The sequence below is a fragment of the Myodes glareolus genome, chromosome 11 (genome assembly GCF_982192425.1).
Source record: "Myodes glareolus chromosome 11, mMyoGla1.1, whole genome shotgun sequence".
Lineage (NCBI taxonomy): Eukaryota > Metazoa > Chordata > Mammalia > Rodentia > Cricetidae > Myodes > Myodes glareolus.
In genome coordinates, this window is record NC_142036.1 from 45,349,845 (window position 1) to 45,362,544 (window position 12,700).

At 44.7% G+C, this 12,700-nt stretch overlaps 1 long non-coding RNA gene across 1 annotated transcript; it reads right to left on the minus strand.

The window, feature by feature from the left end:
• Positions 1–723: 723 nt before the first annotated feature.
• Positions 724–6,102, minus strand: LOC125388029 (uncharacterized). Its single transcript, XR_007228086.2, has 3 exons — positions 5,941–6,102; positions 5,736–5,837; positions 724–1,175 (listed from the first exon to the last, which is right to left on the minus strand). It is a non-coding gene; the product is annotated as an uncharacterized LOC125388029 (long non-coding RNA).
• Between the last annotated feature and the right edge of the window lie 6,598 nt (positions 6,103–12,700).

Genomic DNA, 12,700 nt, shown 5'->3' on the forward strand with positions numbered 1-12,700 from the left:
AAAAACAAACAAAAAAAAGTACTACACAGCAGAAAAAAATAACAACAGCTTGAATTTTGCAGGAAAATGTATGGAGCTAGAAAACATTTTTGAGTGTGGTAACCCAGACACAGAAAGACAATTATCACATGTACTCACTCATAGGTGGTTTTTAAACATAAAGCAAAGAAAACCAGCCTACAAACCACAATCCCAGAGAACTTAGACAACAATGCAGACACTAAGAGAGACTTACATAGATCTAATCTACATGGGAAGTAGAAAGTAGAAAAAGACAAGATCTCCTGAGTAAATTGGGAGCATGGCGAACTTGGGGGAGGATTGAAGTGGGGAGGGAAGAGAGAGGCAGGGAGAGGGGCAGAGAAAAATGTAGAGCTCAATAAAGATCAATTTAAAAAATGTATAAATAAAAAAAAACTTTAAAAAAGACCTCCCCCTCTCTCTTTTTTTATGTGTGTGCACACGCAAACACACGCGCGCGCGCACACACACACACACACACACACACACACACCCTGATTGAGGAGAATCCACCTGCCACAAGGTAATTTATGGTAAAACTAACTGAAGCCTGCAGCCAGTAGCCAACAAGAAGAAGAATGCATGGGCTTGGAGGCAGACTCTGATAACCGACTGTTGTCCTCACTGATGGCGCAACCCCAACACTGAAAGCATTCTGAGCCTGAGCCACCCAGCTAAGATGCTCACGCAGACACCTACAGAAACAATTGGAATAACGTGTTTATTGTCTTTTAAATGGTTACATTCATAAGAACATAAGAATAGAAACCTGATCTATAACAAGGTGAAACAGCAGCAGGGGATTGAGCAGGTGGAGGTGTGATGGTTACTTTGGAGTGCGGGCTTGCCTGGGTTGAAGAGTGCCCGGTATGTCTGCGTCTGCGAGAGTGTTTCCAGAGATCAGTGTGTGGATTATCTCAATGGGGACAGGCACCACCCAACTGCCAGGACCAAGCAGAACAGGAAAGGAAAAGGGGAAACTCTGGCACTGCCATCTGGAGCGACATGTGACGATTCCAGACTCCAGCTTCTCAGCCTTTGGCTTTAGGCTTGGGGCTGCACTGCTGGCTGCTAGTTTTGCAGCCCCTGGACTGAGTGTGCTCCTCACTTCTCTGACTCTCCGGACTGCAGATCACGGCATGAGGCCTAATTCCCTTTAAAAAACAAACAAACAGGGGCTGGAGAGATGGTTTAGTGGTTAAGAGCATTGCCTGCTCTTCCAAAGGTCCTGAGTTCAGTTCCCAGCAACCACACAGTGGCTCATAACCATCTGTAGTGAGGTCTGGTGCCCTCTTCTGGTCTGCAGGCATACATGCAGACAGAATATTGTATACATAATAAATAATAATTTAATATATAATAAATAAATATTTTTAAACAAACAAAAACTCCGATTCTAAATTTCAAAAAAAAAATCTTGTTTTTTGTTTGTTTTCTTTTTTCTTTCTTTTTTTAAAAAATTTTATTTATTTATTTACTTATTATGTGTACAGTATTCTACCTGCATACCAGAAGAGGGCACCAGATCTCACTATAGATGGTTGTAAGCCACCATGTGGTTGCTGGGAATTGAACTCAGGACCTCTGGAAGAGCAGCCAGTGCTCTTAACCTCTGAGCCATCTCTCCAGCCCTCTTGTTTTTTTGTTTTTTTTTTTTTTTTTGAGACAGGGTTTCTCTGTAGCTTTGGAGCCTGTCCTGGAACTAGCTCCTGTAGACCAGGCTGACCTCAAACTCACAGAGATCCACCTGCCTCTGCCTCCCAAGTGCTGGGATTAAAAGTGTGCGCCACCACCGCCCAGCTTGTTTATTTCTTTAAAAAAAAAAAACATTGAATAATACACATGAGGCAGATGTCAGATGGAAGGGGTGACTTGGAGAAATGTTGATGAGGTCAATTATAACAATGTGACAATCAACTGGACAGAGTAAATAGAGATAAGAGTCAAATCTCAGGTCAACAACAGGACCAAGTTGAGCTGAAGCTCCTGGGACGGCCAGGAGTCTCTACCAGTTGGTCCCTTGATACAGGCACCATGTGGCCAGATGGCAGGTCAGGGGGTCTGACAGCCATTGCAATACTAGGTGTCCACCTCTTTATGGGGGAGGGGAAAGGGAGTGATCTTTCTTAAAGATGATGTGTCTGACAAATGCCCTAGCAGGCTTGGCTTTCTTGAGATGCTTTAAATATACTTATGCACCCCTACAGTCCCAATTCACCACAATGAATGTTTCTAATGTTCTTTTACTTATTTATTTATTTTTATTTTATATGCATTGATGTTTGACCTGCATGTATGTGTGAGGAAGTCAGATCTTGGAGTTATAGACAGTTGTGAGCTACCATGTGGGTGCTGAGACTTGAACCTGGGTCCTCTGCAAGAGCAGTTGGTGCTCTTACCCGCTAAGCCATCTCTCCAGCCCCACCCCAATAAATTTCTAAGATGGCACCTTCTCTGCTTCCGAGAATAACCATCTATCAGTACCTCTGGGGGGCGCCACTCAGGCCCGCAGTTATCAGCTATCTTAAATTTCTTTTCTTTTTGTTGGTATGAAAATCATTTGACCAAACAGCTTAAGGGAGAAAGGTTTTGTTCTGTCTCAGGATTCAAGGATACAGCCCACTAGGGCAGGGAAGTCAAGACAACGGTAGATTGAAGCTGCAGCTAGTCACATCCCATCCATAATCAGGAGGCAGAGAGTGATGAACGACCACATGACAGCTCCCTTTTTCCTCTTATACAGCCCAAGACCCCAGCCAGGAAGTGGTGACACCCGCAATGGACAGGGCTTCCGACCTCAATTAATGTTATCACGATAATCCCCCTTGCTGGGCAGTGGTGGTGCACACCTTTAATCCTGGTACGGGAGAATTATCTGTATTCTGTCAATCATATTTTAATAAAACGCTGATTGGCCAGGCAGGCAGTATAGGCGGGAAAGCCAGACAGGAAGTAGGGGTGGAGCAAAGAGACTGGGAGTATTCTGGAAGCAGAAGCTCTCTCTCGGCCACTCCTGCACAGACCACCGAAGAGGCAACATGTAAGCTGTCACACTGAGAAAGGTACTGAGCCCATGTGGCTAAAATAGATAAGGATAATGGGGTAATATATGTTATAAGAGCTAATAAGTAGCCTGACCAAATGAGCCAATCAGTTTATAACCTTATGGAGTCCTGTGTGTAATTTCTCTTTGGGATTTGCCGGCTGTTGGGGTACCGGGCGGGACGGAAACCCCAACAAGCCGGCCCTCATGTTACATATGGCGCCCAGACGTGGATAGGTGAGTCCACGGAAGGCCTGGGAGAGTTTGGGAAAGAGTAGAGTGGGGTATGTTTTCTTGGTGGCAGCAGTTTTTCGGTTCTGCTCTGCTTGCTAGAGGCGGGCAAGTGCTCTCATCTAGGAGAGGCTTCTTGACTCAGCCTTGGCTGCAAAACCTTGCAGCTCATTGGGAGGTCCTGCCATGAAACACTTGGATGCTGTTGGTGGAGAGCTGAGCGCATGCTTTTCGGTCGTAGCAGGAAAAAGGCTGTGCTGTTTTGAAGTGCCGGCTTTCTGGGCTGTCCTGCCAGGACAAACTCTGACTCTTGCAGGCAGGCAGTCCGACTGAGTGTGGTCTGTGAGCAGAATGATGCAGCTTGCTTGCTAGCAAGGACCTTGAAACACGACAAGTTGTGGCAGTGAACACAGCTGTGGCTGGTATCTCAGCTATGAGTCTGAAAAGCTAAGGAATGAGCTGGATCTAGCCGTCAAAGCCACAGCTCTCCATATTGCTTAGTAAATTAAAGACTCATATGGTCAGAAAAAGAAAAATATACAGTAAAGAGAGATTCAAAGAGGAAGAAAACCTCTAAATGGTTTACAGTGTGTATATGCAGGCTAAAAGTTAAAGTTCTTAAAGTTAAAAGGAAAGAAAGAGAGTAGTTGGGTGTGGTGGTACACACCTTTAATCCCAATGCCTGGGAGGCAGAGGCATATTGACCTCTGTGACTTCAAGGGGTAGAGGTAGATTGACCTCTGTGACCTCAAGGTGTGGTAGTACACGCCTTTAATCCCAATGCCTGGGAGGCAGAGACAGATCTCTGTGAGTTCAAGGTGTGGTAGCATACACCTTTAATCCCAGCACTGGGGAGGCAGAGACAGGAGGATCTCTGTGAGTTCAAAGACAGCCTGGTCTACAGAGTTATTCCAGGACAAAGATATACAGAGAACCTGTCTCAAAAAGTAAAAGTAAAAATAAAAGAAATAGAAGTTAAAATAAAGATGGAAAATACACAGAGAATCTTGATACCGTATGTTATTATGCTCTCTTTGAATTGTTTGAATGCTGAGGAAGGAGCAACAGCTGCTAAAAGACTTTTGTTTATAAATGCTGCTGAATTAATCCAATATAGATATTTTGAAAATACCTTGGCTTCAAAACTGAAGTCAAAAGGTATGTTACTTTGGAGAAGAGATTTTGTTTTTGTTTCCACAGAAAACGAGAGGCTTTGGATTTATTCTGAGTTAAGAAAAATCCAGTATGATCAAGGAAGGCCACCTGAGAAATCTCCGACAGGAACAGATGGCCCAGATGTCTGAGTTCTTCATCCAGAACAGGTTCAAGATTGCTGCCTGAGATGATCAAGACTCACAGGATACTCCAGTCAGGACTTGATGATAATTCTAAATTTTCTTTAGGTCCCCTTAAGACTATCAGCGCCCCCAACCAGCAGGAAGTAGCCTGAAATACTACGCCCACATTCCCAACAAATGGATTATGGGTATTTTCCTTTGTTTTAAAAAAAAAAAAAGAGGGAAATGGTACGGGAGAATTATCTGTATTCTGTCAATCATATTTTAATAAAACGCTGATTGGCCAGGCAGGCAGTATAGGCGGGAAAGCCAGACAGGAAGTAGGGGTGGAGCAAAGAGACTGGGAGTATTCTGGAAGCAGAAGCTCTCTCTCAGCCACTCCTGCGCAGACCACCGAAGGGGCAGCATGTAACGTGCCCAGCTGAGAAAGGTATGGAGCCATTATGGCTAACATAGATGAGAATAATGGGTTAATATAAGTTATAAGAGTTAACAAGAAGCCTGACCTAATGGGCCAATCAGTTTATAACCTTATGGAGTCCTGTGCGTGATTTTCTTTGGGGCCTGTCTGCTGTGGGGTACTGGGCAGGACAGATACCCCAACAAGCCAGTCCCACATACTACATAATCCCAGCACGCGGGAGGCAGAGGCAGGTGGATCTCAGTGAGTTCGAAGCCAGCCAGGACTATTACACAGAGAAACTCTGTCTTGGAAAAAAAGAAAAAAAGATACCCGCCCCCTCCCCCCCCCCCACAGACATGCCCAGAGGCCCACAGCTCCCAACTGGTTCTAGACCCTGTCAAGTTGACAATCAACGTTATTCATTTCATTCTCCATCCTCAAGATGGAGTCAAAAGTTGATAAAATAGACCTGACAAAATACTGCTTTACACATCATGGGGTAACCCAGGACAGGGTGGCCTGACCTCAACACCGGCATCCCAGACGCTGAATAAACACGAAACTCAATTGTATAGTTTACAACTTGTAAACACCCACTGACCTTCCCACAGAGCAGTGCAAAGCATCCTCTCTCCCGGCAGGAGGCTCTGCCTTGGCAAACACATGAACCGACTTCACCTGCTGAGTCATGCCCGTTTTCTTCACTCTAGCTATTGCGGAAAGACAGATTAATAATTACCTCTGTACCTTGCGACATTCAGGAGTGATTGGAGGTCTGTCGGATGCCAGATGCTGTCCAATTCATTTCACCGGTTTATCTCATCTGATCCTCTCAAGGGCCCTAAGGATGGCAGTTGTTGGCCTTGGTTAGTGGAAAAGGAACTATGTTTCAAGAGGTTTATTTCCCAAATTCAGCGCTATTAGCCACTACGGGGGATTCATACCCCGATCTGTCTGCACTGAAAGTCCATTTTCTTTTTCCTCTGGGCCAAGGTCGGCTATAGAACAGAATGGAGAGGCTGGGAGGGTGGAATTCTGCACCTTGTTTTCACAGTACGGCTTTTGTCCTCAGGACATAACGCTGTTTTGCTGCAGAGATTACCATGGCAAGTAGTCATGGCAACTACTTGAGCAGTACAAATACAGCGATAGCTAGTTAAAGGGAGCCACTGACACATTCCTTTTAGAAGCAGAGAAGGGAGAGTCACGGGACGCTCATCTGCAACGCCAGCCATCACTGCCTCCCCCTCCAGCTGCAAGTAATCACGGGCGCGTCAAGAGTATATAGGACGGCAAGGTGAACCGGAAGTGAGACTCTACGCTATGCGGTTTTGTTCATTCAAAGATATAAAATTTTTGTTTTGGACCACATGAGTGTCTAGTGCTCTGGAAAGCCAGAAGAGAACATCAGAGTCCCTGGAACTGGAGTAACAAACTGTTGTAAGCCACCATGTGGGTTCCGGGACTCGAACCTGGGTCCCCTGGAAGAGCAGCAGCCCCATATCTGTAATTTAGATTGGTGATTTAAAGTTATAAATGTTAACCTAAAATGCGGGAAAAGGTATGTTATTTTTCATTCCCCTCCCACCAAATTCTCTTAAAGGACAGGTAAACAGCAAGAATAGAGGTCCACCCATCTCTCACCGAGCAAAACTCATTAACACGAGGAAGTGGGCTGAGGCGATGAGAGTCCCTAGGGAGCGTGCAGGGCCCTGACCTTACACCAAGCATGACCCTGACCCTGCTTTCTCAGTGGCATTCCCTAAGCACATGGCTCAAAGGGCATTTCGAAGTCCCTTCTTGGCACATCTCTGTTTCCTGCTACCAAGGTTAAAAGCCTAAGCAAGCATTTTTTCCTCTTCCTTTTTAAAAAACATTTATTTATGATGTATAGTGTTCTGCCGGCATGTATCTCTACATGCCAGAAGAGGGCACCAGATCTCATTATGGATGGTTGTGAGCCACCGTATGGTTGCTGGGACTTGAACTCAGAACCACTGGAAGAGCAGTCGAATGCTCTTAACTGCTGAGCCATCTCTCCAGCCCTAACCTCCTGCCCCCTTTTTTCCTTTTTTGAGACAAAGCCTTGTGTAACCCAAGAAGTTTGGGCTTTTGTTTTGTTTTCTTTTTTTCTTCCTTCCTTCCTTCCTTCCTTTCTTTCTTTCTTTCTTTCTTTCTTTCTTTTTTTTTTTAAAGATTTATGTATTTATTAAGTATACAGCATTCCTTCCATGTGTGCCCTCATGCCAGAAAGGGGCACCAGGTCTCATTATAGATGGTTGTGAGCCACCATGTGTTTGCTGGAAATTGAACTCAGGACCTCTCGAAAAGCAGCCAGTGCTCTTAACCACTGAGCCATCTCTCTAGCCCTTTTCTGGTTTTTTCGAGACAAGGTTTTTGGAACTCACTTTGTAGACCAGGCTGGCCTTTAATTTACAGAGATTTCCCGCCTCCCACCGCCTCTGCCTCCTGCTGGGATTAAAGGCAGGTGCCATTAACATCCGGCCCAAGCTGGTTTCAAACTGAGAACAGGGTCAAGGATGACTTTGAACTCCTCATCCTTCTGCCCCCACTTCCCAAGAGCTCACTCACATCTGTCCATCCACAAGGGGCTTCTAGGGCAATGCTGCTGAATCTCAGAGAAGCAGCAGGTCAAGCCCCAGTGGGAAGTATAATTAAAAATGCTTATCTCTGGGCCTTCTCTAACCAATGGCAACAGATTTACCAGAGACTGTCCCAGGTCCCAACGAGAGTGGAACTCTGTGGTTTGAATGGGACCCTCGTCTTCTAGCGAAAGGCTTGAGCAATTTTCTGCTATACTGGTTTTGTTGTTTTGTTTTGAAACAGGGTCTCACCAGGTAGCACAGGATAGCCTTGAATTTGTGATCCTCCTGTCTCTGGCATTACAGGTATTACAGGTTCAAGAAGCCTTTATGGGGATGCTCCCCTGGCCACCTGTGGTACTGGGAGAAGTCCAAGGACCTTTGACCAGGCCTAGGAAGCTTTGGGTAACCTTTAACTAGACATTCCTTGCCTACTTTTTAAAAGTGTCTCTAACCAACAATGATTCTCTAACCAACACTGTCCAGTAGAAATAGCAACTAACACGAGCCACAGATATAGGCTCTCTATATCTGTGAGTGGCTCTCTTCTTTTGTTTTTATTTTTATTTTTTAGTTTTTCAAGACATGGTTTCTCTTTGTAGCCTTGGCTGTCCTGGAACTCCCTCTGTAGACCAAGCTGGTCTCGAACTCACAGAGATCCACCTGTAGTGACTCTACTCTTAAAAGGTAAATTTTAAACAGGTGTAATTGAAAGGACCAGGTCAGGTGGCTCCCCCCCACCACCGCTCCAGGAGACAGTTTGCTAAGACCTCTGCCCCATATTATTACCCCATCATCCTATGATGACTCACATCTGGCTTCAACCAGACCTTCAGGAAGTACGTCCAGTCTGACAGCCAATCAGGGTCCTACCCTGTCACAAGTAGGAACTGTTTTTTGCTATTTTCAGTCAAACAAACCCTGGACACTGCAGACAGACCCCCGACACCACAGACAGACCCCTGACACCACAGGCATACCCCTGACACAGCAGACAGACAGACCCCCGACGCAGCAGGCAGACAGACCCTGACACAGCAGACAGATAGATCCCCGACACACAGACAGACCCCTGACACCACAGACAGACAGACCCAGACACCGCAGACAGACAGAGACCCTTGACACAGAAACCACCGTAGCTGGCCAGACATGGTGAACCAATCATAAAATGATTCCTGTAATATTAAGGGTTTATACCTAATCACTTCAAAGTACACTTAAACATCCTGGAATTCCCCTATGCAAACTTAACTGGGTCTGCCTTATCCTACCCTCCCCACCCCAGTGCTGGGTTTTTCGAGAATAAAGTTGTTTTATGCAATTACCTATCGGATGTCCTCTGGCCATTTGGAGTGAGCTAAGGACCCCACAGTAATTCCATTTAAAAACATATTTTAATTAAATAAATATATTACAAATAGTATCAGGTCAACATGCAAGCAGTATGAAGCCATTTATGTGCTCTTTTAAGCTTTTGCCAATTCAGTCTTCATGGTCCAAAACTGCCTTATACTTTCTCCTTTAAAATGTGTCTCCTCGGGGCTGGGGATATTGCTCCGTTGGTGGAGTGCTCACTTAGCACGCATGAAACCATGCGATCGTTCCCAGCAGCTCATGCGCTGGGTGTGGTATAATCCCAGCACCTGGGAGTTAGAGGCAGGAGGATCTAAAATTCAAGGTCATCCTTGGCTACATTTAGTGGGTTCTAGACCAGCCTGGGTTACAATGACACCAACTCACAAAGAAAGAAACAAAAAATTTCTGCCCAGAGACAAATCTTTGCCTTAGTTGTTTGGTTTTGTTGTTGTTTGTTTGTTTGTTTTATATATAAACACATATACATATATGTGTGTGTATGTATTATTTATACTATATATTATATTTATGAGTATGCCCTGATTCATTCAGGTGCTTACAGAAGCCAAAGGAGGCTGTCAGTGCCCTGGGAGCTGGGGTTAGGTGCAATCGTGAACAGTTTGATGTGGCCTGCTGGGAAGAGACTCAGGTCCTCTACAAAAGCAGCAAGCACCCTTAAGTCTGAGCCATTGCTCAGGACCTTTACTTAGGTTTATGTTTGTTTATTTTAAAAAAAATTATGCCCCTCTTTTTTATTTTAAGAACGCCTCCCACCTTGTAGCAAGTTTGAAACAAAATTTTGACATGTGTTTGTTAGTGGTGTGTGGAGGTTTCAAGTCACTTCTCTGTCTGTGTCACATTTATGTCCACGATGACAACCGATTCTTCCCAGTTATTATGGAAACCTGCCTGATGGTTGGATTCCTTTACCCTCGGTGATGGATGGATGGACAGACGGCTGGACGCACTACTTCCCCTGGAGTACTGACCTCCCCAAAGCCACCTCACATTCCAGGCTCTACCTTCCGGCATGCTCCTAACACAGCAACTTTAGGAATGAGCCTCTAATGTGTATGGTGGGCGGCCAGGCTGCAGACCCAGTGTGATTTGGACAAACGGCTTCAGAATCTTCATCTCAAACCTCAGGGTAGCAGCATAACATGTCACAGAGTTGAGCCATGCCCCATTTAAGTGCATGAAGTCCATTGGAGACAGGTCCCTTTTTGTGATACTCCCAAAATTAAATATGTTTTTTTCTCCTCTAAAAAAAAAAAAAAGAAAAAAGAAAGGGGAAAAAAAAAGGCTGGGCATGGTGACACACACCTTTAATCCCAGCACTCCGAGACAGAGGCAGAGTCCAAGTTCAGTTTGGTGTATTGAGGGAGTTTCAAGACAGCAGGGCTGTTACACAGGGAAACCCTGGAAACTCTGTCTCAAACAAACAAACACAACCAGAAAGAAAAGAAAAGAAAAAAGAAAGGAAAAGAGATAAGTCAACTGGAGTATATTCTGATGGCTTGAATGCAGATTGCCCTCTTTGAAATACTTGTTGAAATTTAACTACCATTATGAGGTACTAGGAAATGAGACTAGACTCTTGAGATGCCACCGAACATGATGGCGTGATTTTGACCCCTGAGACTCATGTGGTGGAAGAAGAAAGCCACCTCCTATCAACTGTCTTCTGACCTCTACACGCACACACCCTGCTATACTGCAGCCCATACACATAAGTAAATAGATTCTAATTTTTCAGAATTTAATTAATTAATTTATTTTTTACTTTTTGTTTTTTCGAGTCAGGTTTTATCTGGAGCTTTGGCTGAAACTAGGTCTTATAGACCAGTTTCACAGCTGGCCTCCAACTCACAGAGATCCGCCTGTCTCTGCCTCCCTAGTACTGGGATTAAAGGTGTGCACTGCTACCACCCCGGCTTCTAATATCTTTTAAAGAGGTGAGAGCTGGGAGCACACAGAGACAGACAGATCTATGTGAGTTTGAGGTCAGTCTGCTTTACATAGAGAGTTCTAGGCCAGCCAGGGTAAGACCTTGTCCACAAAAAAAAAAAAAAAAAAAAAAAAAAAAAAAAGGCGTGGTGGGGGACACACCAGATGGAACATTGAAAAGTTTTCTAAAATGGATTTGTTAAATGGGCATAATGGATTTTTTTATAATAGCAAAGGTTGGGGTGAGGGATTTCTAAGATTCAGGACCCCTGATTGGCTGACATTTGTCTAGGGGTGCCCTGGTGAAAAGGGGATGGGTGTATGCTAGGCTAAGGGACATTAAGTGATCCTATCTACAAAAGTTGGAAAGTTAGAAATTTCATTTGAATGGTTTGTTCCTGGGTGGTGCCTGGGTGGTCTCAGTTTGTGGTCTTTCTTGGAACCAGGTATCCTGTTGGTCTCTAGAGAGCCTGTCTTAGCAGGTGTGTACCAAGATGCCCTGGGTTCTACAATGTCTTGGTTTTGTTTTGTGAATTTTTAAATAATTAAATCTACTATTTTGTTTTGCTTGCATGTACCTATGTATGCCACTGGCATTGCAGATGGTAGGAAGCTGACATGTGGATGATGGGTATTTATTTGTTTGTTTGTTTGTTTGTTTGTTTGTTTGTTTTTTGAGACAAGATTTCTCTGTGTATCTTTGTAGCCTGTCCTGGCACTTGCCCTGTAGACCAGGCTGGCCTTGAACTCACAGAGAACTTCTTGCTTGCACCACCACCGCCTGGACTTTTGATGGGTCTTATTTTATTCAAATAGCAATCTAATCACACAGAGTTCAATAATATTTAAACAATAGGTTAAATAGAGTCAGATGTTAAAGACTGATCTCTAAACATTTTAGCTAATGATGTCACTCTTGTCTGTGACCTTTCTGGTACAAAGTCACAGCCAGGGACTAGAGAGAGGATTCAGCCAGTCAAAGCACTTCCTTCTCTTTCAGAGGAACAGAGCTCGGGTACCAGCACCCATATTGGGAGTTACAACCAGCAAGAACTCCAGCTCCGAGGGACCCAGTGTTCTTCTGATCCCCTCAGACACACCTGGTGTTAAGTTGTTACGTGAGCATAGCCCTCAGTCCCTGGCATCCATCCCAGCCTCCCTGGACTGGGAGTTTCATTGCTCTGGACTCCAAATCCCAGCATGCCAGATCCTGACCCCTCTGGGGCAGGGGATAAGGACCACTCCCACAGGGTATTTAAGTGGGCTCCCAGAGGAGAAACACGTAGTTTTCGGGTCTGCATGGGCTCCCTGCTGTCCTGTCTCCAAGTCATGCGCTTAGCCACCTGAGAGCTTCTTTCTTTCTTTCTTTCTTTCTTTCTTTCTTTCTTTCTTTCTTTCTCTCTCTCTCTCTCTCTCTCTCTCTCTCTCTCTCTCTCTTTCTTTCTTTCTTTCTTTCTTTCTTGTATTGATATTTATTGAGCTCTACATTTTTCTCTGCTCCCCTCCCTGCCTCTCCCCTCCCCCCTTCAACCCTTCCCCAAGGTCCCCATGCTCACATTTTACTCAGGAGGAGATCTTGTCTTTTTCTACTTTCTACTTCCCATGTAGATTAGATCTATGTAAGTGAGAGCGTCATTCTTAATAAAACATTGGACATTTTGATTTGGCTTGATTTGACCTAATTGGATTTCTTGCATAGGCGGAGCTGCCCTTTTCTTATTATTTTTACTTAACACCTGGTATACACACACACACACACACACACACACACTCATATACACATACACAGGAGAGA